We start from the raw sequence: 26,897 nt of genomic DNA on the forward strand, positions 1-26,897 counted from the left end.
CAGCCTAATTTGGAATTGACATTAAATATTAAGTATGTGAAAACATTCCCAATGACTTGCTCAAATGCAGCAATGTATCTCCATTTTGATTCATATATTGGACAAAATGGTAAAAAGCAAAAGAAACAATGCCATTTAATATCATATTTTTTATAAAGGTAGTGGTGGGTGGGTTTTAAATTTTTCCTGCCCCCTTCGGATGGTATCGAAACAGCTTATGAATTTTCCCGGCCACAATTTCTGATAGAACAGCCACGCCCCCAGAACCGCTGCCTATGATTGGCTACTGGCACGCCGACTCGACACAGGGCATGGATGCACAACAGGTGTCGGACTGATGTCACAACACGCATGGCACCACCTTTTAATGATCTACAGGACAATGAAACCCTTTTCAACAAAACCCAGGGCTTATTACGCCAATGACAATTTTGGTTTTGATTGAAGTTTGCTCAATCAAAACCCGATTGTCCTATGGACGCAATAAGTAGACCAAACACAACTATTGCCGGAGCTGGATCTTTACCATCCGAATCTTTTATTTCCTTTCATTTACACAGTTGATCAAGTGTCAACTGTGTTCTTCATACTTAATTTAATATCACATATCACCTCAGACAGCTATATCATCTGAGAGTATACACAGTTGACAGGAAATCAACTGTCTATATTATCTTCATACTTTTAATATCACTTCAGACAGCTATATCATCTGATATTTTAAATATATATATAAATTCAAATTCATTAGCGCCTCAGACAGCTATATCATCTGGCTTAAATTCAAATTCATTAGCGCCTCAGACAGCTATATCATCTGGCTTAAATTCAAATTCATTAGCGCCTCAGACAGCTATATCATCTGGCTTATTCTTTAAAAGCAATATATATCAATCATTGAAATCATATATGTATCAGACAGCAATATCATCTGATACCCTTTTTACGCAATCAGACAGCTATATCATCTGATGCCATTTATGGTCCTGAAGTGAGACGACCCACTTCAAATCCCAAACAGCATATTTGGCTTGGACCTAATCATTACTCATTTCGAATTAGGACAACCCCATTCAATTTCCAAACAGCCTAATTTGGAATTGACATTAAATATTAAGTATGTGAAAACATTCCCAATGACTTGCTCAAATGCAGCAATGTATCTCCATTTTGATTCATATATTGGACAAAATGGTAAAAAGCAAAAGAAACAATGCCAACCAAGGACCTAATCTAGGGACTTGCCTAACTCCCCGTAGAAAGAGGAAGGTCCACATCCACAGTTTATCATTACTGCAAAGACATAGGGTGTACAAGGCTACTGAATTTTGAAGCATTTGAAGCATTGAGAACAGTTGGTGCTCCCTTGAATTTACTAACAACAATACCGGATAGCTGAAAATTGGAAAGTAAAAAACCTGGACAAAAAAAAAACTCGTGTGAGAAAAAACAGGAAAACCTCCCAATGGCAGCGTGTATCTGTTCTAGTTACTAAAGAGCATCCCTACCAGGAACATGCCATGAAATGCATTGATCAGTTAAATTTGGGATATATAGTGCAGTGCCAACCCACAGACCTCTGCACATTTTACATTAATTTGAAAATGCATTATCCCAGCTTCTATTTCAATTTAACCAATCATTTAACTGATCAGGGCTGAATGATATGAGCTTACAAAAAAAAAAGTTTTGTGGTCATATTTATGGCCCCAGTAAATCTAACAATATGAAATATTGTGTAAAATGGCACTCCACTTTGCTGTCCATAGCAATATTTGACCTGCATTTTGCACCCCTTTACCTGGTCATTTTGAGCCTTTATTAAGGTGAAGAAATATATGCTTTTTATGTGTCCTATTACCTTACATATATACACCATTTTTCAAAAAATGGGGGGTTTATTATAACCTGTAGAATAGGCTAGCAATTATCAATCCCAAGCAAATTTCCAATTCGTTAAGACATTAACATAGATGATACCTGTATATTTTGCCTTTTTAAATCCAATGTTTGCAATTTTGTATACATCTGGGCCATTTACACGATTACCCTCTTCATTATTAAAGTGGTGCAGTAGTACTCAATTGTGGCCTTTAAATCATTTCATGCATTTCTGCTATCAATATTTAATTATTCACTGTTCATTGTTCAATCACTATTTTATTCTTATAATTGCCACCTATGACAGAGTTTTAGGTGTTGATTATACATGTACCAATGCATCAATTGACATTGCTGCTTTTTGAAGTGTGGCGACTTCTCAAGAGTGATATCCTCTATACTGCAATAAGTTTTATTTCGGTTATCGCTTTATTGTTTGATAAATTGTCAAATGCCAATATCGTTATACGACTGTACCTTTTATTTTTCCTATGCAATTGCTTTAGTCGCCACGATGTATAATATCCGTTGTTTGTAACATCACTTTACATCATCACTGTAACAATTCATGTGTTTTTCTTCTTGGATCTTACATAGCCCTGGCCATTGTTGTCAGTCATTCTCGTCATCCATTGTAATTCGCTGTCGTTGAGCACATAGTAACCATTGTAGTAATTTGGGTTCATACGCCTGTTCCCAATTTTGATATGCCATAGGCTTTGTGTTGTGCTCATTTTGATCAATGGTTCGTAATAAAGATACTGATACTTCCAACTTATTGTAGCCATGAGTTGACTCAGATACTAGGTGTTGAATCTGCTAGCTTCCGATAACAAAATGTTCAATGTATCACCTTCTTATACAGTCTTGCACCAGTTTCGACGCCACCATTAATTACAAGTTTCCGGGACATGACAAGCCTCCATTTCTAATCACCAGCATTAATTGTCCGTAGTCTTATGAATTTTACCTCAGTACTGTAACAATTCATGTGTTTTTCTTCTCGGATCTTACATAGTCTTGGCCATTATTGTCAGTCATTCTCGTCATAAATTTGTAATTCGCTGTCGAGAGCGTGTTAGTAACCATTGTTGTAACTTGAGTTCATACGCCTGTTTCAATTTTTAGACATGCCATAAGCTTAATGTTGTGCTAATTTCGATCAATGGTTCGTAACAAAGATACTGATCATAGCCATGAGTTGAATCAGTTACTAGGTGTCGAGTCTGATAGCTTCTGATAACAAAATGTTCAATGTATCACCTTCCCCGCATTCTTATATACAGTCTTTCAGTTTCAGAGCCACTATTAATTCCAAGTTTCGGGACATGCCAAGCCTCCATTTCTAATCACCAGCATTAAGATATCCATATTCTGAAATAAATTAGAAAAACAAAGACAGAAAGGGAACTAACTCGCCATACATGCACATGTAAACATTATATGTATATGTACATTGTATTATTGATTGGTGATTTAGCAAAATGAAATATGAATGACATGAATGAATGAATGAATGAATAAATATGAATGAAAACAAAGTTATTTTATTCCTATTAGGAAACATGTAGGAGCTCCTGCTGTTACTAAAAAGTATTATTATTAAAAGGAGAAAAAGTGTTTTCTCACTGCTGTCTTTTCCCAACCCATACGAATTCTCATTGCATTTTTCCTTCCATTTTTGCTTACTTGTTTGATTGCTTCATTACTTCCTGCTTCCAATTAAACTTGCAACCTAAATTTACCTTTTGAATTGTTAACTTGCGATATACCCCAATCTCATGAGTTCCCAAAGTTTCATAATTTGCCATCCCAATGATCACGATTGACCTTCATTATTGCACCCTTTCACCACCTTTCATGGCCTCCAACCCTTTTGTGACATTCATTGATATTATATAAATACTAATTTGATCATCAGGTGACCCCTACATTTCATAAAATGTCATTTAACTTTAGCTATATTTTTTTTTTTTTTTTTTTTTTTTTTTTTTTTTTTTTTTTTTTTTTTTTTTTTTTTTTTTTTTTTTTTTAATTTTTTTTTTTTTTATTTTTTTTTTTTTTTTTTTTTATTTATTTGCTTTTATTTAATTATTTATCTATTTTCCCTTATTTTTTATTTCATTTATTTATTATTATTATTATTATTTATTTCGTTCTTACCTTTATTTTGCCCCTTTTCTGAATTCTAACACCCATTCCCTATTTCCGGACCTATTTTCCCCATTTATTAATTTACGTTCTTGTGCTTTTTCTCCATCTTAAGAAACCAACATCTTATTTGATTTCAGCATGACCTTGAACTGAGATGACCAACAAAAAATTACATCTGTCAATAATTTGTGTTCCATTTCCTGACCTCACTCCCGATCAGGCGGGATTTTGCTTAAATGTATTAAGTAATCCTATTCACCGCGTTTCCTAAAAAACCCACGATCTATATTCATGTATTTATTTTTAATGACCTTGAACAGCCATCAGACCAAGGTATTCAATACTACGTCACACCAAATTATGTAAGCCCCGCCTCACTGAGCAACTAGGGTCATCCCCATGTTGGAGGACAAACATCAATTCATCAAACTGCTTGCATGAACGCGATCTAGCTGTGTTTTTAATGCAATGTCTAAAGTAAATTGTGTTGTGTTAATTTAACTCGCCGAAATTCGTGAAATTTTCAATCAGTTTTTCTTATTTGTTAGAAAAATCATGTATCAATTATAACAAGTAACGAAAAACCACTACGGATGAAATAACAATTTTTGATTTACAATTTGGGAATGAACGACGGAAATCTAGAAACGCAACCCGAAGTTTTGTGACAACAACAAACTCAGTATCCCAGCGTGTCGTCAAAATTTACATCAATATTTTCGCCCAAATTGGTGAATTATGTAACTACTATAGCTCGATAGTCAAATTTATTGATCAAATTTTATTACGGTACATTAAACCTAAACAACCTCAATTATAATCGTGTCAAAGATTCTATGCCTGTTTCATTCATAAAAAGAGCGATCACATGATCTCAACCTCGATTTCAATAAATTGATTCACTGGATTTTAATAAACAATTATTCGCCGCGGCTAAATATGAAGTCTGTTTTCACCCGGGGCTTTTGATTAATGTATACAGACCCATTTAACAGCTTAGATTAATTATATCAACACATCAAATTCCCATCAAATTACGTGATCTAATTCATAATCATGTCTACTATAATTTTCTCACCCTTGTTTTCCAAGTATCGCCATGATTAAAGTTGTCCAATCTCGGCGTCGGAATACAAGATGGCGCCTTTTCTTCTCACTTCACCGCTGACGATACGACAAATCCACGATGATAAATACTAGATTGTCAACTTGTTAAAACCCAAGTCACGGCACTGTTTAGTCAACCACCATGAATAAATGTCGATTTTACAACATCACTTTTTACGTCCAAGAACGTAATGTGAAGAATATTGACTTTTCGTACATCTTTCACGACCCATTGTACACGATGGATACCGCCGGAAGTTCAAGTTCTATTTCGGTTCGCAATATTTTACGGGTTATATCCTTCTTAATTTTATAAATTAATACACGATATCCCAATCGTTATTTCCAATTTCTGTCTCCAAAACACTTGGTGACGTGCCGTAGGCTTCCTTCAAAGTTAAGTTTATCTCAATTTTAAATTTTTCCTGACCTCTTCGGATGGTATCGAAACAGCTTATGAATTTTCCCGGCAACAATTTCTGATAGAACAGCCACGCCCCCAGAACCGCTGCCTATGATTGGCTACTGGCACGCGACTCGACACAGGGCATGGATGCACAACAGGTGTCGGACTGATGTCACAACACGCATGGCACCACCTTTTAATGATCTACAGGACAATGAAACCCTTTTCAACAAAACCCAGGGCTTATTACGCTAATGATAATTTTGGTTTTGATTGAAGTTTGCTCAATCAAAACCCGATTAGATTTATAAAATTTACTTGAGGACTGTTATATATCAAAAATGTGAAAAATATCAAATTTTAATAATTTGTCATAAAATTTGTATTATATCGTGATTTTCAAAAATGAAAATTATTTGATATCAGATATACATGCTTCGTATTCAGAATGCAATTCGATACGTCTGAGGTGCTCTCATGTCCCCTAAAAAATACTGTCGAAACGCTCAAAATGCTCATTCCAGATCCCTTAAAAGAAACGCAACATTTCTTTGGTAAATTTTAAGAACTGAAAAGGACTGCCATATTACAATTGTTTTATCAACCTCAAGTAAATTAGTTGAAATTATGTTGAAATGCAGTGATTATTTAATTGCTCAGCCTCTCAGGTCTCCGGACACAGTATCCTATTTGTCCTACACACAGATAAACTATCGCAACCAGGATAAGCTCTGCAAACGTTTAAGTGGCAAATCAAGGACATCCAAGAAGTTTAATAAAAAAGAAAACTACATGATTAAGAAGATTTATCATGTTTATAAGGAAGTAAATCTTTCAAATAAGGTGTTGCACTTCACTGTCAATTTACTCTGGCCGTCTCGCAGCAATCGGCAGCATACTAATATTTTCTCCTTGCACGCTTTTGTATTCTAACTGGGACATAGGTTAGCTGGCCGACTTGATCACATTTACGAGATGTAGTAATCAGGATGAGCTGTTGAGAACTATAAGCTTATATTGCAATCAAGTTTGACTAGCCAGTCAAAGTATCCATCATGCAGGTAGATGGGCAGCCATATTGAAACACATTGGGGCTAGAAAGTCTCAATTACAATCCAATCAAGTGGGCTATCAAGTAGCTGTGGGTGTATGCTGTAACAAGTCCAGTTTACTTCAATCCTGCTTTGTTTTCAATAGCAGGCTCATATTATGGGATGAGACTATAGTATCATGTTGCTTCATTTGCAAATTAAGGGAAATGTTTAGCCAGGGTTAGTTTCAATGAAATAATCAGATTTTCTAGGAGATGCGATTATGTGTATGTTGCATGGCCTTACAGCAACTTCATTTGAGTGTTTGGCACAAAATAATCACATTTTTATCTGAAATGTGACAGTGGCATAATGTGAGTCATTGAGCTGTTCCAATTAAAATCCATACACCCCTTATGGAAGACACTGCCTTAATCTGCCAAACAGGGAGTGTGAATTACAAATGGGGTTACTTGAATGAGCAATTCCATTTTAAATCTACACTCCCTGTGTGGGAGACTAAGATGTCTTCCATAGGGGGTGTATGTATTTTAACTGGAATAGCCCACTTGATTGGGTGACACCGAGTTTGATTGTCTAAATATTTTCAATGGGATTTTTCAAAATTTTTACTTTGATTAGGGAGCATGTGTGTGTGCCTTAATGACAGTATGCCTTTGAATCGTGGATGCCAAACATGTCAGTCATGTCACTAGGATCCACAACATGCTCATCTATCAGAGGCACAGTTCTTACACCCCGATACATTTGTACATTCATTGAATGACCTTTGAAAAATTGGGTACAAAAACTCATACTCTGAAACTTGAGGTCAAATTTTGCACTATGATTATGTAATTGAGGTTATTGGACTATGCCATTGGGATGAGGCTATTGTGGTCCATAGTGTGTGTATCACATCATCATTGTGATGAATTGAAAATTACTGGCCTGAATCAATTTCAATTTCAATTCAATTTATTTTGTTGATACATTGAAGAAAATAACAACAACTAGGTACATTGCAGAACATCAAATAATATCGAAATTGCTTAACATAGGAGAAAAAAAATGTTTTTGGAGGAAAGGACTGGAGGGCTTGATAGTCTCCCTGATGCAAAGAAAGTAAACTGCTTGAGTATCAAAATACATGAGCCGTAACATAAAAATGACAACATATGAATCCCAGAATTTGAATTGCAAGACTAGGATGTTGTAAAGAATAAGAATAGTCGATGTGACAGTGCGTGAAATCTAACAACATTCTGGCAAATTTGGTTAAAAGCTCTGATATATGAATAGGAAATTAATTCTTCTTGCCAAACTCTGAATAGATGGATGTGTACATGTATAAGAGTTAGTATTGTGTGAGGACATGACTGAAAATATTCATGAAATTCAGATGCTTGAAAGTTTATGGTCATGAAGAATTTGCGCTACAAATTATGATAATTAATTGATCTCTTGACGTTGGTTTTCTACATGCACTTGTCTTGCTCAGTCTTCATTATATTTGTCAGCTAGCTTCCAATGAATCATTTATAGCAGCAATATTTGACTCAATGAGCCTGAAACTTGATTCCTGATCATTTTGCTCTCGCTATGAATGGAAATTCTCATTTCAATGGCATAGTTTAGAACTTACATTCAGCTATCATAGCTTAATGCTCTGTGTGTTAAGCTTCAACATAAGAAGTCCCAAGTTTTGAGATATTTTCTCAAAATATCAAGAGCTATTTGAAGAACCACTGAACCAATACTAGGCTTGTTTGTACTCGTTTTAATGCATTTTTCATGCGGATTCCAAATATGGTCATGAAAATGTACAATTCTTAAATTTTTTAATTTTCAAAAAATAATTTGAAACTTGTCGTCTGCCATCAACACCAGCGGGAGAGAGTTAAAAATGAACCTCACATAGGATCCAAAGGTCATTGTGTTTGTGTAAAAGCATTGTAGGGTTAAGGAACTGTGCCTTAAATGGTGAGTTTGTTTGAGTATCTGAGGTAGATTTACATTAAAGTTGGCTCCATGCTAGATGTATGCATTGATAATGAAGATCGGACGTCCTGATACATCTATAGTGAACAAGCTTTACAAATAGATAGGTCAGTGATCGACAGCTTGGACTTTGGCTTTTTCCATCAGTGTGTTTGTATGCTAGCTCTAGTGGACTTGACTCGTATCGCTAGGATCTAAAACATGCTCATCTATTTGAACAATATTCTTACTGACCCCTGATGTTATGTAATTAACGGAACAAATGTATAAATAAACACTCAATATAAAAAGGGAAAATTTCCCTAAATTTTGACATTTTTAGGGGCCAAATTATTACCAAAAGACCCTTATTTTTGGAAAATATTGATTAATTTGCACCAAAAGATGCTAAATTTGGTTTTGTTTGTCTGGTGTCATGTCAGCCAAAGATTAAATGTGACCCATCACATCAAATCACAGCAGTTGTTGGAAACCAACATTTAAAGAAAATAACGAAAATGTGCCCCGTAAAATCACAATTTTACATACGACATCAATGGGAGAGGTGTCATTATAAAGCTTAAAAGCAGTCCTTTAGTCTGGTAAAGAAATCTACAAGTTCATTTTCAACAACAAATGCCGTGTTTTGATGTGATGGGTCACAAATTCTTTCCACAGATGTGTCCCCCTCCCCAGGGTTAGTGTTAACCCCCGATCGGGGGTGAATGACCCCCTAAATTAAAAATATATTAATTTTTCACCCTCCATATATTGGGAATGTGCAAGCTTGGGGGTGAACTCTGACCCTCTACTTTTGGACCTTACTCCTACCCCTGACTACACTGCAAAATATTTTTCACCCCCGAGATTTAATTTTCACCCCATGTATTTGGATTTTCTGCAAGTTCGGGAGTGAAAAACACGGGAAAATAACCCCCAACTTTCGGGCCTTAATGCTACCCCTGCCCCTACATACATACATACATACATACAAATTATTTATGACACGCTGTTTCATAGATATCACAGCGTGTGGGATGATACACTATATAATAAATAACAAAACAAAAATAAAAGCAAGCAAATATTATGGAACAAAAGAAAATCATTGTGTGAAAAGGTGTGTTTTAAGTCCTTTCTTAAACATTTGAAGTGATGCAACAGAGCGCAGAGCAGGTGGTAAAGTGTTCCACAACCGAGGAGCAACATATGTGAATGATCTGTCGGCAGCAGATTGAAGAGTGCGAGGTGTGTAAGTTTGTTCAGTGAGTCTGGTAGTGTCAGTTGAAGATCGTAAGCCAGTTCGTGCAGGTGAGTACAGAGACAAGTTGCAGGCAAGGTATGATGGAGCAAAGCCCTCCCCCGCCATTGGGGTTATAAGATTGCACATATTGTTAAGATTTTTGATTTCCAAGATTTGTGGAACAAATATATAAATAATTATGTACCAGTGATTGGCATTGATACGATGTTGTCAATATACATGGAGGTGCTCAGGTAAGCATGAAATGTAAATCAGATGTATTACAGATGGAATTTCATCCATTCCATCTATTAAGGGGGTACTACACCCCTGGCCAATTTTGTGCCTATTTTTGCATTTTTTCTCAAAAATTATAGTGCATTGGTGACAAGTAAGATATGTATATTATAGGGGCAAAGACTACAACTACTGCACTGAAAATTCAGCAACTCAAGGCAAGTAGTTATTGATTTATTGATCAAATATTGGTTTTCCCTCATTTTTGACTGTAACTCAACAACTGTTGTCTGTGCTGAAATAAAATTTCCAGTGCAGTAGTCGTAGTCCTTGCCCCTATAATATACATATCTTACTTGTCACCAATGCGCTATAATTTTTGAGAAAAATACAAAAATAGGCACAAAATTGGGCAGGGGTGTAGTACCCCCTTAATGGAATAATAATTGACAAGCTTGATTATTAAAAGGCCAAGTGAAATGCAATAATAACAGAGTAACCTTGTGTGTGAACATCGTTATCTAGGATCTATTGATTGTTTTTATATTAATTAATGCCAGTGGTTGTTTGTTAGTGTTAAATGGTAATTAATTAGCATGATTAGTATTTATAAGTGGTACTCTAAAGTGTGTGTGCTGAAATGGGTAGCGAGTTGTACATGTGGATATTATCTCCGAGTACGATAGTGTCATAGACTAGATGGGAAAGTCCTCTTTTGGTTGGTCCATGTACTAGCGCGCTCGCTTTTTCACCACAGTATCGTGGGTTCGAGGCTCGGCAGGACCAAGTGACTTGATACTTTGATGAATATTTGCCGAATGGTTGTTTGTGACACTACTATGTTAGGAGTCTAGGGTCCCAACACATTAAGATGTTCATTCCTAAATGTTTACAAGTATGTTCAACTGTTATTTTGAGACAATTAAAAAAAGTATATTTAAGGCACTGAAAAAATAATATTTAAATATCATTTACCCCTACTCCACCCCCTCTCTTTTTCAGAGAATGTAAAATTTTGTTGGGGGGTTTGTTTTTCTTGCATATTGGGCTGATTGCAAAGTTGCAGTCCCGGGGTTGCAGTATAATTTCTCGTTATCACAACACTGAGTGGCTAACATCTGAGTCAGTTGTCAGTGATCAAGTGTTTTGCCAACATCCCATTAGCAGTGTCACATCATTTGTTGTTAGGATGGACTCCTTAATTGATTCCTGAAGAAATAAACCTTGGTTTTTGTTAATCTTAGACAACTTATTTATTTTAGGCAGCAATGGCGTATATTTACTAGTACATAGTGCATTGCTTACATCTACTGTAGATCTGTTTATTGATGAAGTAGTGCATTACTTACATCTACTGTAGATCTGTGTACGGATGAAGTAGTGCATTGCTTACCTCTACTGTAGGTATGTGTATTGATGAAGTAGTGCATTGCTTACATCTACTGTAGATCTGTGTACTGATGAAGTAGTGCATTACTTACCTCTACTGTAGATCTGTGTATTGATGAAGTAGTACATTGCCTACACATACTGTAAATATGTGTATTGATAAAGGAGTACATTGCTTTTATATACTGTAGATCAGTGTATTGATGAAGTAGTACATTGCTTACATATACTGTAAATCTGTGTATTGATAAAGTAGTACATTGCTTACCTCTACTATAGATCTATGTATTGATGAACTACTGCATTGCTTACATCTACTGTAGATATGTGTCCTAATGAACTACTACATTGCTTACATCTACTGCAGATCTGTATATTAATGAATTAGTGCATGGCCTCATTGGCCTGTATCTACTGTAGATCTGTTTATTGATGAAGTAGTGCATTGCTTACGTCTACTGTAGATCTATGTATTGATGAAGTAGTACATTGCTTATGTCTACTGCAGATCTGTGTGTTGATTAACTACTGCATTGCTTACATCTACTGTAGATCTGTGTATTGATGAAGTAGTGCATTGCTTACATCTACTGTAGATCTATGTACTGATGAAGTAGTGCATTGCTTACATTTGCTGTAGGTCTGTGTACTGGTGAAGTAGTGCATTGCTTACATCTTCTGTAGATCTGTGTATTGATGAATGCATTGCTTACATCTACTGTAGATCTGTGTATTGATGAAGTAGTACATTGCTAACATATACTGTAAATCTGTGTATTGATGAAGTAGTACATTGCTTACATATACTGTAAATCTGTGTATTGATGAAGTAGTACATTGCTTACCTCTACTATAGATCTATGTATTGATGAACTACTGCATTGCTTACATCTACTGCAGATCTGTACATTAATGAATTAGTGCATGGCCTGCATCTACTGTAGATCTGTTTATTGATGAAGTAATGCATTGCTTACGTCTACTGTAGATCTATGTATTGATGAAGTAGTACATTGCTTATGTTTACTGCAGATCTGTGTACTGATGAAGTAGTACATTGCTTACATCTACTGTAGATCTGTGTATTGATGAAGTAGTGCATTGCTTATGTCTACTGTAGATCTGTGTATTGATAAAGTAGTGCATTGCCTACGTCTACAGTAGATCTGTGTATTGATGAAGTAGTGCATTGCCTACATATACTGTAGATCTGTGTATTGATGAAAAAGTGCATTGCTTACGTCTACTGTAGAGCTGAGTACTGATGAAGTAGATGATTGCTTATGTCGACTGTAGATCCGTGTATTGATGAAGGCTTCCATCTACTGTAGATCTTGAATGAATAAATTTAATAAGAAATTTGCTATTAAAAATAAACATGTTTAATCAACCTATGATTTAAAAAACTGGAAAAAAAATACATCAGAAAAAATTATAGAATGTCCCATTTTAACATTTGTAGCTGTCCCCCCTGGCAAGTTGTATATTTCTTGTCAGGGGGAGCTCTTATACCTGCCTTTTTGAACCCAGGGCACACAAGAAAATAATACAGACTGGTGTTGTCAACATTCTTTGATATGGTTAAATTGGTGTAGTCAACAATCTTTTGTACTGTTCCAATGGCAATGATAATCTATTCTATTAATCTACTTCAATTCTATAAATCCATCTGAAGTGGTTTGGAAGATTACCAATTAACAAAGCTTCCATTGATGTAAATTAATAATGTCAACAAGGTACCCATAATGATAAGAGTAGCACTCCCTGGCCAAAAATATGCAACTTGCCAGGGGAACAGCTACAATGGAAAAATGGGTTGCACCATTCATTTTGAAATACTGCCCTTATCCATTGTGTGGAAGGTATAAATTAAGCAGCACAATTCTAGAAAAAGTGTTCCCACATCTGAACCTATGTCCCGGTTGTATTTCCCCTCCTCCTTTTGAAATGTTGATATAGAGTAACTATATCTTCAGCATTTTAAGATTTGTTCCCCACCTTTGAATGGTGAGGGGGTAGGGGTGACATTGGCGTGGCAACAATAGTTAAGCTCTTCCTTCTTTTCTTCAACTGAGGCAAAGAGCAGTGAGGGAGTTGGGGGTTAAGATCAAATTTTGACTGACGTCATTACCTCGCACAAGTCAAATTTGTGTTCTTTAAATAGTTTTAAATCTCAATGTGCCCTGATCTGTGTATTGATGAAGTAGTGCATTGCTTACATCTACTGTAGATCTGTGTATTGATGAAGTAGTGCATTGCTTACATCTACTGTAGATCTGTGTACTGATGAAGTAGTGCATTGCTTACATCTACTGTAGATCTGTGTATTGATGAAGTAGTGCATTGCTTACATCTACTGTAGATCTGTGTATTGATGAAGTAGTGCATTGCTTACATCTACTGTAGATCTGTGTACTGATGAAGTAGTGCATTGCTTACATCTACTGTAGATCTGTGTATTGATGAAGTGGTGCATTACTTACATCTACTGTAGATCTGTGTATTGATGAAGTAGTGCATTGCTTACATCTACTGTAGATCTGTGTACTGATGAAGTAGTGCATTGCTTACATCTACTGTAGATCTGTGTATTGATGAAGTGGTGCATTACTTACATCTACTGTAGATCTGTGTACTGATGAAGTAGTGCATTGCTTACATCTACTGTAGATCTGTGTATTGATGAAGTAGTGCATTGCTTACATCTACTGTAGATCTGTGTATTGATGAAGTAGTGCATTGCTTACATCTACTGTAGATCTGTGTACTGATGAAGTAGTGCATTGCTTACATCTACTGTAGATCTGTGTATTGATGAAGTGGTGCATTACTTACATCTACTGTAGATCTGTGTATTGATGAAGTAGTGCATTGCTTACATCTACTGTAGATCTGTGTATTGATGAAGTAGTGCATTGCTTACATCTACTGTAGATCTGTGTACTGATGAAGTAGTGCATTGCTTACATCTACTGTAGATCTGTGTATTGATGAAGTAGTGCATTGCTTACATCTACTGTAGATCTGTGTATTGATGAAGTAGTGCATTACTTACATCTACTGTAGATCTGTGTACTGATGAAGTAGTGCATTGCTTACATCTACTGTAGATCTGTGTATTGATGAAGTGGTGCATTACTTACATCTACTGTAGATCTGTGTATTGATGAAGTGGTGCATTACTTACATCTACTGTAGATCTGTGTACTGATGAAGTAGTGCATTGCTTACATCTACTGTAGATCTGTGTACTGATGAAGTAGAGCATTGCTTACATCTACCGTAGATCTGTGTACTGATGAAGTAGTGCATTGCTTACATCTACTGTAGATCTGTGTACTGATGAAGTAGTGCATTGCTTACATCTACTGTAGATCTGTGTATTGATGAAGTAGTGCATTGCTTACATCTACTGTAGATCTGTGTATTGATGAAGTAGTGCATTGCTTACATCTACTGTAGATCTGTGTACTGATGAAGTAGTGCATTGCTTACATCTACTGTAGATCTGTGTACTGATGAAGTAGTGCATTGCTTACATCTACTGTAGATCTGTGTATTGATGAAGTGGTGCATTACTTACATCTACTGTAGATCTGTGTATTGATGAAGTGGTGCATTACTTACATCTACTGTAGATCTGTGTACTGATGAAGTAGTGCATTGCTTACATCTACTGTAGATCTGTGTACTGATGAAGTAGTGCATTGCTTACATCTACTGTAGATCTGTGTACTGATGAAGTAGTGCATTGCTTACATCTACTGTAGATCTGTGTACTGATGAAGTAGTGCATTGCTTACATCTACTGTAGATCTGTGTATTGATGAAGTAGAGCATTGCTTACATCTACTGTAGATCTGTGTACTGATGAAGTAGTGCATTGCTTACATCTACTGTAGATCTGTGTATTGATGAAGTGGTGCATTACTTACATCTACTGTAGATCTGTGTATTGATGAAGTGGTGCATTACTTACATCTACTGTAGATCTGTGTACTGATGAAGTACTGCATTGCTTACATCTACTGTAGATCTGTGTACTGATGAAGTAGTGCATTGCTTACATCTACTGTAGATCTGTGTACTGATGAAGTGGTGCATTACTTACATCTACTGTAGATCTGTGTATTGATGAAGTGGTGCATTACTTACATCTACTGTAGATCTATGTACTGATGAAGTACTGCATTGCTTACATCTACTGTAGATCTGTGTACTGATGAAGTAGTGCATTGCTTACATCTACTGTAGATCTGTGTACTGATGAAGTGGTGCATTACTTACATCTACTGTAGATCTGTGTACTGATGAAGTACTGCATTGCTTACATCTACTGTAGATCTGTGTACTGATGAAGTAGTGCATTGCTTACATCTACTGTAGATCTGTGTACTGATGAAGTGGTGCATTACTTACATCTACTGTAGATCTGTGTACTGATGAAGTACTGCATTGCTTACATCTACTGTAGATCTGTGTACTGATGAAGTAGTGCATTGCTTACATCTACTGTAGATCTGTGTATTGATGAAGTGGTGCATTACTTACATCTACTGTAGATCTGTGTACTGATGAAGTAGTGCATTGCTTACATCTACTGTAGATCTATGTATTGATGAAGTGGTGCATTACTTACATCTACTGTAGATCTGTGTACTGATGAAGTACTGCATTACTTACATCTACTGTAGATCTGTGTACTGATGAAGTAGTGCATTGCTTACATCTACTGTAGATCTGTGTATTGATGAAGTAGTGCATTACTTACATCTACTGTAGATCTGTGCACTGATGAAGTAGTGTATTGCTTACATCTACTGTAGATCTGTGTATTGATGAAGTGGTGCATTACTTACATCTACTGTAGATCTGTGTATTGATGAAGTGGTGCATTACTTACATCTACTGTAGATCTGTGTACTGATGAAGTACTGCATTGCTTACATCTACTGTAGATCTGTGTACTGATGAAGTAGTGCATTGCTTACATCTACTGTAGATCTGTGTACTGATGAAGTGGTGCATTACTTACATCTACTGTAGATCTGTGTATTGATGAAGTGGTGCATTACTTACATCTACTGTAGATCTATGTACTGATGAAGTACTGCATTGCTTACATCTACTGTAGATCTGTGTACTGATGAAGTAGTGCATTGCTTACATCTACTGTAGATCTGTGTACTGATGAAGTAGTGCATTGCTTACATCTACTGTAGATCTGAGTACTGATGAAGTAGATGATTGCTTATGTTGACTGTAGATCTGTGTATTGATGAAGGCTTCCATCTACTGTAGCTCTTTGTGGTAATGAATAAATTTAATAAGAAATTTGCTATTAAAAATAAACATGTTTAATCAACCTATGACTTAAAAAACTGTAAATAAAATACATCAGAAAAAATTATAAAATGTCCCATTGTAACATTTGTAGCTGTGCCCCCTGGCAAGTTGTATATTTCTTGTCAGGGGGAGCTCTTACCTGGCTACATGAACCCAGTCCACAAGAAAATAATGCAGACTGGTGGTGTTGTCAACATTCTTTCATAGGTTTAAATTGGTGTAGTCAACAATCTTTTGTACTGTTCCAATGGCAATGATAATCTATTCTAACAATCTACTTCAATTCTATAAATCCATCTGAAGTGGTTTGGAAGATTACCAATTAACAAAGCTTCCATTGATTTAAATTGATAATGTCAACAATGAAAAGAGTAGCACTCCCTGGCCAACAATATGCAATTTGCCAGGGGGAACAGCTACAGTGGAAAAATGGGTTGCACCATTCATTTTTGAATTATTGCACTTATCCATTGTGTGGAAGACGTAAATTAAGCAGCACAATTCTAGAAAAAGTGTTCCCACGTCTGAACCTATGTCCTGGTTGTATTTCCCCTCCTCCTTTTGGAATGTTGATATAGAGTAACTATATCTTCAGCATTTTAAGATTTGTTCCCCACCTTTGAATGGTGAGGGAGTAGGGGTGACATTGGCGTGGCAACAATAGTTAAGCTCTTCCTTCTTTTCTTCAACTGAGGCAAAGAGCAGTGAGGGAGTTGGGGGTTAAGATCAAATTTTGACGTCATTACCTGTACCCTCGCACAAGTCAAATTTGTGTTCTTTAAATAGTTTTAAATCTCAATGTGCCCTTGCATCTTCTGCAATAGAAATCAAGCAAGATCAAACAATGCTGTAAAGAAGCCAGTTATCATCTCGATTTCAAAATTTTGCATCATATTTCTAACATCAGTTCTCAAATAACATCTCAAATTTCTTTCCTATCACCTTTTGAAAATGTTTATATGTTTTCAGCAAATAGTGATGATAAGCGATCTGTTATTACATACCTGGGCAGTGCTGACAAAGGTACCAAAATCTGAATTTTGTGATTTTTACGATCGAATCGGATGAGCAAATCACTGAATGGGCCTTTAAATCTCAATGTGCCCTTGCATCTTCTGCAATAGATATCAATGCAAGATCAAACAATGCTGTAAAGAGGCCAGTTATCATCTCGATTTCATGATTTTGCATCATATTTCTAACATCAGTTCTCAAATAACATCTCAAATTTCTTTCCTATCACCTTTTGAAAATGTTGATATGTTTTCAGCAAATAGTGACGATAAGCGATCTGTTATTACATACCTGGGCAGTGCTGCCAGTGTCAAAATACAACTTAATCAGTGTTGCCAAAAATTTCAGCCCAGACTGTGGGGCAAGTACTGAAAAGTAGCCCAATTTTTCTTTTAACCATTGGTTTCTATGGGACAGGAAATTAGCAAAAGTGGAAGGGCCAATGTTGAAAAGTCACCCAATTATTTTTGTAATCATTGGTTTCTATGGGACAAAAAATGGTCAAAATCTTTGTGAAAATCTTCAAAAAATCACCCAATTGGCTACCAAATCACGGGTTATAATCATACAGCATATTGTTATGTTGAGAGCTTGTTGGTCTACTATCTCCTCAGCGGCTGTTGTTTATGTAAACAAATCGCTTGGTGACCATCATGGATTCCGTTGGTCATTTCAGGTCAATAACGGTCAGCATCGGATCTCCTCAAGCTCAAGGAAGTACTTGGAAATAGCCAGCCCTCTGGTCTTTTATTTGCACCTATTGTGTTTGTTTTGATGCCTTTACAAAATGTCAAAAACACATTTTGTAATATTTTTGTCCAGGTGGCATATTTGTTGAGGCCATGTATATATACTAAAGCTTGAATTCATAATGAGTTTGATATTTTTTAAGTCAAATTATAAAGGAGAAGCGCTTAAGGGCTTGGTCAACCACCTTTACACAATATTTTTGTGGGACCTGAGAGCAAATCAGAAACACCAAATTGCATTTTGAATATGAGGAATGTCCTTTTTATATCAAATAATTTTGATTTTGTGAAATTCGCGATATAATTCAAATTAATGGCAAATCTATATAAATAAAAGGAAGGTTGCCCATCTTGTGCGCGAGTGTTCTCCGAATTGCCTAGACTTTCGGCTTTGATTTAGTGGTATATTGATCGGTACATATTGCCATTTTTCCATCGGACATTCGCTTTTGCAAAATTGATGGTAACTAAGAGAATAACATAAAAAACTGTTGTGTTGCTATGCAAAATCGCATGCAGTGGCATTGTGGGTAATAAGGACAGTGAACCGCGTAATAATATTTCCATTAAAAAACCATACGCAGAGCAACATTGCCCTGTTTTCTGCCAACTGCGTAGGTGGCCAAGAAATGATTCAGGCTATCTAGATGCACAACATCGCGTACTGTAAGAATGATCTTACGAGCTTTTCGCCCCCACGCACAGCTATGCACCCCATTTTCCGCCACTGCACCGAAGTTGGCAGCCAAGAGATTAAGGCTACGTCGCGTGAATTTTATTATTTATTCTAGGCCTTTGAATCGTCGTTTAGTTTTACAGCCAAATTCATACGGAGATTGAGGAATATACGGGAACGCATTGCACTTTATTTGGTTGAAAACTGTCAAGACCAAGAATTGGCCTCAAAATCAGTGAAAATATGGTTAAAACCGGGTTTTTCCCGGGATTTTTGTTGTCAAAACTCAGTGGTAGCGCGTGCATCGTAACTAACTGGCAGCAGCGTTGGCGTTAATACGTCGGGCGATTGAGCAATGTGACGCCAGCGACGCACGGGGAGCATAATATGCACATACCAACTTTCCTGCCAGAGAAATAGAAAAAAAGAAAAGAAAGGAAGACAAAACTGAAAAGGTAGGCCTATGGATGAGTCGGGTTGTGGATTATATGCATGGTACTGGATTCGGTTATAAGAGATTACCCGCCAAGATGATAAAAAATCGTGAGGATACGAGAGGAAAGAAGGAAGCTAAAAATATAACTAACTAACTAACTAACTAACTAACGTAATAAAAACTAAAATAATGAGAATAGAATTAAATAGATAAAATTCAAACAGGAAATCACAAGCTAAGCAGGAAATATGAAAAATGGGAATAAAATGTAGAAAAAAGCCAAAACTAATAGGAGAAATGTAAGAAATGGTAGATTTATAAAATAATGCATGGGAACGGGGCTCAATAAATGAATAACATGGAACCGGAAATCACTTAAGCTAAGCAGCATGGGAACAAAATAGACCTATGCAAAAGAAAATGAAGAGAAAGAAAGGAGCTAAATGAATTTAAAAAAAAGAAAAAAAAAGAAGAAGACAAAAAAGGTACGGGTAGGCCTATTATCTGATTATACGGGTTATGGTTACAGTAACTAAATGACACGGGAGCAAACTAAAGAGGGAAAGAAAGAAACTAATCAGGAAAATTAAGGGAAAATAAATAACAACTGAAGGAAACGGGAAATCACAAGCTAAGCAGCTAATAAAAATGAAGCTATAAAGGAAACGTATAAGAAAGGATAGATGTAGAAAATAATGGGAATGGGGTTAGGCCTAGATAGATAAATAACATGGAAACGGAAAATCACAAGCTAAATAGCATTTTGTTTTAATGGAAACAAACTAGGCCCGTGCAGAAGAAACTGAAAAGAAAATTGAAATGCAAGAAGGGACAGGTTTAGAAAAATAAAATTTACCTTTCAATGATTCTACCTTTTCAGTAATTCCTCCTGTTTTAGTGATCACTCCCATTTACTCATCTAGCGGGGACCCGCGCGAAGCGCGGGTATCCCGCTAGTTATTAATAATTGAAAAAGTCCTTGAAGTAAACTTCATAAATCTAATGATAGGTACTTAAAGTATATGTAGCTGGGAGGAAAAGACAAGCATTATATGCACATTTGGACCATATCCTATTGAAGATATACCTGAAGGGTAAAAATTTAGGGTTTTTTTTTCAGAAGGAAGGACATTCCTCCTATTCAGAATGCAATTTGATAAAATTTGACAAAAAATACTGTGCAAAGGTGGGAGACTGAGCCCTTAAATTGCAATCTGAAAAAGAACTGTTGAAAACAATTTTGTAGTTATATTCAGTGGTGGTTATATATTGTGGTGATAATTTGTTCATCACAATATGAAAGCTGGTATAAAGACAACATTTAAATTTGATATAATAATTTGATTAACAATTTGTTATCCTAATTTGCAATTAAATGTGAACTTGGAAAAAATAACAGGAATATGACGCCAGATGTTTTTTAATGACATAACATGTGACTACACCCTGTAACAGTCTGCCATGTGATTTTGTATATATTTTTTCTAACAAAAAATATCATTTCAAGTATGTAATCACAATGTCTACCATTGGAATTGTAATACCGGTATTATTATAAAGAATTTCTGACTGGATGGTAAATATGCAAATCATATGCATTCCTGATGATCTTCAATTCATCTTGTATGCATAATTTGCTTCCTTATTCTAAAATTTCTTAGGGATAAATATGGTAATATTAAATCATCAGTATAGAAATGAATTATAATATACCACAGCTCATCCAAAGTTGCCCCTATTCATCTCAATGAGTCATCTATATCCCAACTGTGTTTCAACTTCATCTTTATGAATCTGACTTTTGTTTTGGCCAACTGTAGATGAAAACATAACAATACCAATCAATCGGCATGCAGTCATTTGTTTGACAGCTCGGGATGTATTTTAGAACCAGCTGTAGAGCTTGCAGCTTACAGAGCTTGCACGCATAGCATGGTTGATTGGTTCCCTCCCAGAATAGAAAACCTTTTATATCGCATGTGAGAACATTTTATTACAATAGGAATGTCTACACACTTTTGTTTTACTATCTTAAAATATCCCGATTATAGAGGTATATAGTTGAAGTACATGCACAATTTAGATCTTTACACATGTTTATAGTTAAATTTGATAACGCCAAGCTTGCTGTGTCATTTAAATTTATTTTACAGCTTTCTGAAAATGGGACCGTATTTTCTGACTAAACTGCACTGTCTTAAATGTTCTGTTCTATTCTAGCAAAAGTTTGAAACTAACTACTATGCCAAATTATATGCAAACAGGTATATTAATGTTACCAACAGTAGGATTTTGCGAATGTGACCAAAATAATGGACCTTTATTATGATGATAATTTTCCATGTTTCAGGTTGCTGAACGCATGGAACTATTACAGGCCTATAATGACCACTTCTTTGGAAATAACTCAATATCATTTTTGAAGATCAACAACTTATATTGCTAAAATTATGTCACATAATATGGAGCGTTTATGTGTAATGATGTCATTTGGGGGTGCTGATTTTGAAAAAGTGGACTTTTTTCCATTGTCCAAAAAGCGTAAAACACCTGATTTTTTTTTTTTTTTTTCTCGCAATTTCTGAATTTTGGGACTATTTGTATACTTTTCCAAATTTGGGGGGTGGACGGGCCTGAAACTAAGGTATTATATATTTCAAATTGCTCAGCTTACCAAGCCAGCTGTACTTGACTCTGTGTCATGTCTTATGGTTGATTGGCTTTATAATGAGATTTCGGTAATGGTCGCAATCACACCAAACTTAATATTGGTTACAAATACGCCCTACGGGGTGTCGTGTTCACTACAAACTAATTATTGCTACATTCACACACAGTTGTTATAGCTTACCAAGACTATTGATACAATGATTTGGATGCTAGGATTCAAGGCGATGTTGGAATTTTCATTGTATCAAATTATTAGAGTGGTTTGTGTTAGAATTCAGTTATAAGAAATGTTATGTGCCATGCTCAGCTGTAATATTTGATAGACAAAAGTGGTTTAAATGTAGTCCACTCACATTCTCACTTTTTCCCCAATCATAATTTTTCTTATCACCCATGTGAAATTATGCTGAATATGCCTATTATTTATGAGCTGAAATATGTTTTGCTTTAATTAATGAAACCAAACAAATGGCTACCTTAGATTAGCAGTCTTTATTTAAGCATTATGGTGAAAATATACGGCCCTTCCTTTAAGTTTGAAGTACCAAATAATAATCTAATTTTATGGAAAGAAGCTTTTCTTTATATTCACACTGTATCTTTCTTCATAGATATTCTACAAGATGACCAAGGCTTTTTAAATTCAAGATATGAGCCAACACTTTCTTTCAAAATATCGGGAGCTATAATATTAAAATTCAGGACTGAATCAACCTGGATCAATGTAGATTTGAAAGTTTCACTGAAAGTCTGTAACGAGTGAGAGTTTGTGGTTACAAGTAATTAATATTGTATAATTGAGATCTGGGATACAGATTGGGTGTGACACAAAAACAAAGTGCAGGAATTGTTCAATAGGCTCTTTTTACAATATTCATAATATGTATTTTTATGCATATTTACAACAGCTGTTACTGATAATAATTTGCTTGCTCGTTTCTGTAATATTGTTTTGACAATTTATATGAGGAGCTTATTCCAGTCAAAAGTAATGGGTAGTATGTCTATGTCTCTATTTTCCTGTTAGTCTTCAGTCTTTATTCGCCTAGAAAGCGATGTTGGCAGTGAAGTAGCCAGGGGAGCTAGAGGTGGGGGGATTTCCCCCACAGAAATTTTCAAGGATAAAATGAACGTCAAAGAGTAATGTGTCATTAACATGACTGAAAATGGGACGAAAATTTACAAAAGGGGCTGAAAATTTGTCTTTGCCCCTCCACACTTAAAGGCTGGCTACCGTGCTGGATGTTTGTAAAAGTAGAAAAGTGGCTTGTAACTTTGAAAATAAGAAAGATTGTAAAATTAAAGCCAGAAAGATAAATCAAAACTAGCTTCAAAAGTTCATCTGTATAGCTGTGATTTTGAAGTAAACATTGACTTTGACCTCCTTGTCAACTCGTGCGTTCTGATTCTGTCCATCATTTAATACCCATGTAAATAAATGTAATCATTTTGATTTTTGATCAGTGTCCATCAGAAAATGGCAAATGTTTTTCCATAACTTCTAATTTTTGTGAACTGAAGGAAATTTGAGCTATAATATAGGTCTAAATAAAATAATTAATAGACATGATAGAGGCATGGTTATAGTGCAACATTGCCACATCCATTTAAAAAAAATTGCATTTAAAGAATTCTGGCCAGGCCTCAAAATAATTTTGGGGGCTACTTTCGAAAAAATGCTTCAAGATTTCGGGGGCTAAATACCATTAATCGCCATTAACTTTGATCCACAACTTCTCACAGCCAAGCTTCTCACAAAGTGGCTGCTTTCTTTTAAAATTTTGGCATTTACAGGGGAAATCGCCCTTAACCCTGTTCTATTTTGAGTGCTGATTCTGGCCTCAATAGCACTAGGATCCACAACATGTTCATTTATCTTGGCACAGCGGTTCTTTAACAAAATTTGGGTACAAAAACTCATACTCTGCAAATTGAGGTCAAATTTTGCACTATGATCGTTTAATTGAGATTATTGAACCATGCCATTGGGATGAGGCCATTGTGGTCCACAGTGTGTATCAGAGTTATAAAAGGACACAAGTCTTTGTTGTTACTGGAATGCCTATTATTTTCTGAAAATCCTGTTACCAACTCCCATTTTGTCAAAAATGGAGACCAGTTATTGTATCACTGATTCCCATATGTTAGAAATAACTTTGTGCTGTAAACTTATCATCAAGTCATTGCAAAAATAGGTTAGGTTTTATTTGCAAAGTAATAAATTCTCAAAAATTCAAGGTAAAACAGAAGAATGGATGTAATTTGAAGGCTGCTGATCCCTGCTATATATATATAGTCCAAAGCACAAACTGGAAGAAGAGAGTCAAGAATTATTTTGTTTTTAAAATAATATTTTCAAGTATACATGTTTATATATAGGCCTAGTTGAAAATAGCTTTCAGAAGTAAAACATTCACTTGATAGTTCATACTTTTCTCTTTGTTAGGAAGGTTTTCTGGTCATTAATAAGCCAAAATAATGAGAGAAATGAAATGAAAGAAAACCCACAATATTTGGATGCTTTACCGTGGTGTGATGAAGACATTTTGCATATTAATCGATAGGATTACACCAGGAATAAAATAGGGAAAACACTTCATGGTATGAAATATCATAGTTTTGTAGACAACGCTGAACATAGCAACGGAGTCTGTAACCAAGCTGATTTTCTAGATGCAGTTGATAGAGGGCTCACTAGCAAATCAGAACTTTAGTGTCGTGCCAGCCACTGCTAGTCAGGCTCCTGGTCAAGTGCACTTGATTGGTTAACATTTACCATGAAAAATAGTAATTTTTGCAGGAATTGTGGGAAGGTCGTGCATGTTTATTGTTCATAGAAGATCTTTAAGGTGCCAAATGCCTTTATTTTGATCCATGTATAAAGAACCGCAACAACACTGAATCAAGAGTGTGATATCTCTTTAATTAGTTTATTGTTTTCAGCCAATATTTGAAAGGAGACTTGAAGAAAGTTTGGTAGCCTTGTCAATGGATAAGAAGGTGAAGGATAAAATTGCCGTTTTTTATAAATAATACAACAACAACAAAACAACAAAACAAAACAAACAAAAAATCCACACCCATCATTATATTATATTTATAATTTAATATATGCTCATTTGAAATTTGTGAAAATAATATGAAAATTACCAGTGCATTGAATGCTGAATTAAGAGGCACATTTCAATATTTTTAGGGATCATTAGTCAACTGAATTTTTAGAATGTTGATATTTTGATTCATGATGTGGTACATTACCATAAAATATATAAATTTTGCTGCAAAAACTGTGTATGAAATACCAGTAACTCAAAATAATCACTGAATGCCTGTGTGTGGGCGTAATACTGGTAGCTATTCACTCCATTACACAAGACAACAAACAATACCCAGGCAATGTTATTTACATTCTTTAACCTTCAGTATTTTGGCATAAAATAGGATTTATTGTTGATATGTTGATTGGGTTAAACTGTTTGTTTGTTAAGTGAAATAGGATAAATTGCAATGTCCTTGTAGGCTTGTAGCATGTGTAGTGAGTGAGGAAAAGGGAAGTTTGACTGGTCTGTGTTATGTGTTAGCAACATTATTTTGGTATAAATCTGTAATAAGTCCCTATAACCGAAATTGTGGAATTTTCCCTCCAAATCGTGACTTTCCCCCTAATTTCTCCTGTCAAAACATAAAAGAAATCATTGAAAATTTCACTATTTGGTTAAAAATTATCAATTATTTTGGTACATTGGTAGAAAAAGAGGCTATAATGTGCTGTAAGTGTAAACCAGAAAGAATCCGTTCCCCTTAAAAAAAGTGGATCCAAATGACACTTTTGCATGTCACACTTTCATTGTGCAGAAATCTCCAAATACAAGGAAACTCAGGTCTAGCTCTCATTCAGTGGCGTAGCATGGGTCATCACATGGGGGGGGCACCGACCTTGATGGGGGGCACCGGATCTGATTGGGGGGCACAAGCCATTTTTTGGCAATTTTCCTATAGGATTTTTAAAATTTAAGATTGATTTGGGGCACATGCCCCTACCCCTATGACGCCACGCCACTGTTCTCATTGGGCTATTACAGTTGAAATCCATACACCCCCTATGGAAGACATGAACTTAATCTTCCACGCAGGGAATGTGAATTTCAAATGGGGTTACCTGAATCAAAAGGTGAGCCCATTTGAAATCAACACCCCTGTGTGGGAGATTAATATTATATCTTCCATAGGAGTGTATGAATTTCAACCGGAATAGCCATTTTGAGGTCCCATACAGGTTCATTTTTCATTATTTTTTTTTGTCCCGTAACTTTTGGAATCATGTGATGAGCACGCGTATCGTACCATACCCACCCACATTCCGCAGAATAACTGTGTTATGGTATGCCAGCAACCACATGGCTATTGTTGATCAGAAGCGTAACATCCTAATTGCCCACACTTATGAATATAATCATTATCCATGAATAAACAAAGCAAAGAAGTCAAAAACCAAAGCAAAATTTCATAGACTTATTGTTCAGAAATCAATGAACCACAGCTTTGAACTCACTATATATTTCAGTCTTTTCACATACT

At 35.7% G+C, this 26,897-nt stretch overlaps 1 protein-coding gene across 7 annotated transcripts in view; it reads left to right on the forward strand.

Annotated features, from left to right (window-relative positions):
- LOC140147895 (actin-binding LIM protein 2-like) overlaps positions 1–26,897 on the forward strand; it is a 428,263-nt gene that overhangs the window by 93,820 nt on the left and 307,546 nt on the right. The gene's annotated exons all lie outside the window — the stretch shown is intronic.

Source organism: Amphiura filiformis, chromosome 3 (assembly GCF_039555335.1).
Source record: "Amphiura filiformis chromosome 3, Afil_fr2py, whole genome shotgun sequence".
Lineage (NCBI taxonomy): Eukaryota > Metazoa > Echinodermata > Ophiuroidea > Amphilepidida > Amphiuridae > Amphiura > Amphiura filiformis.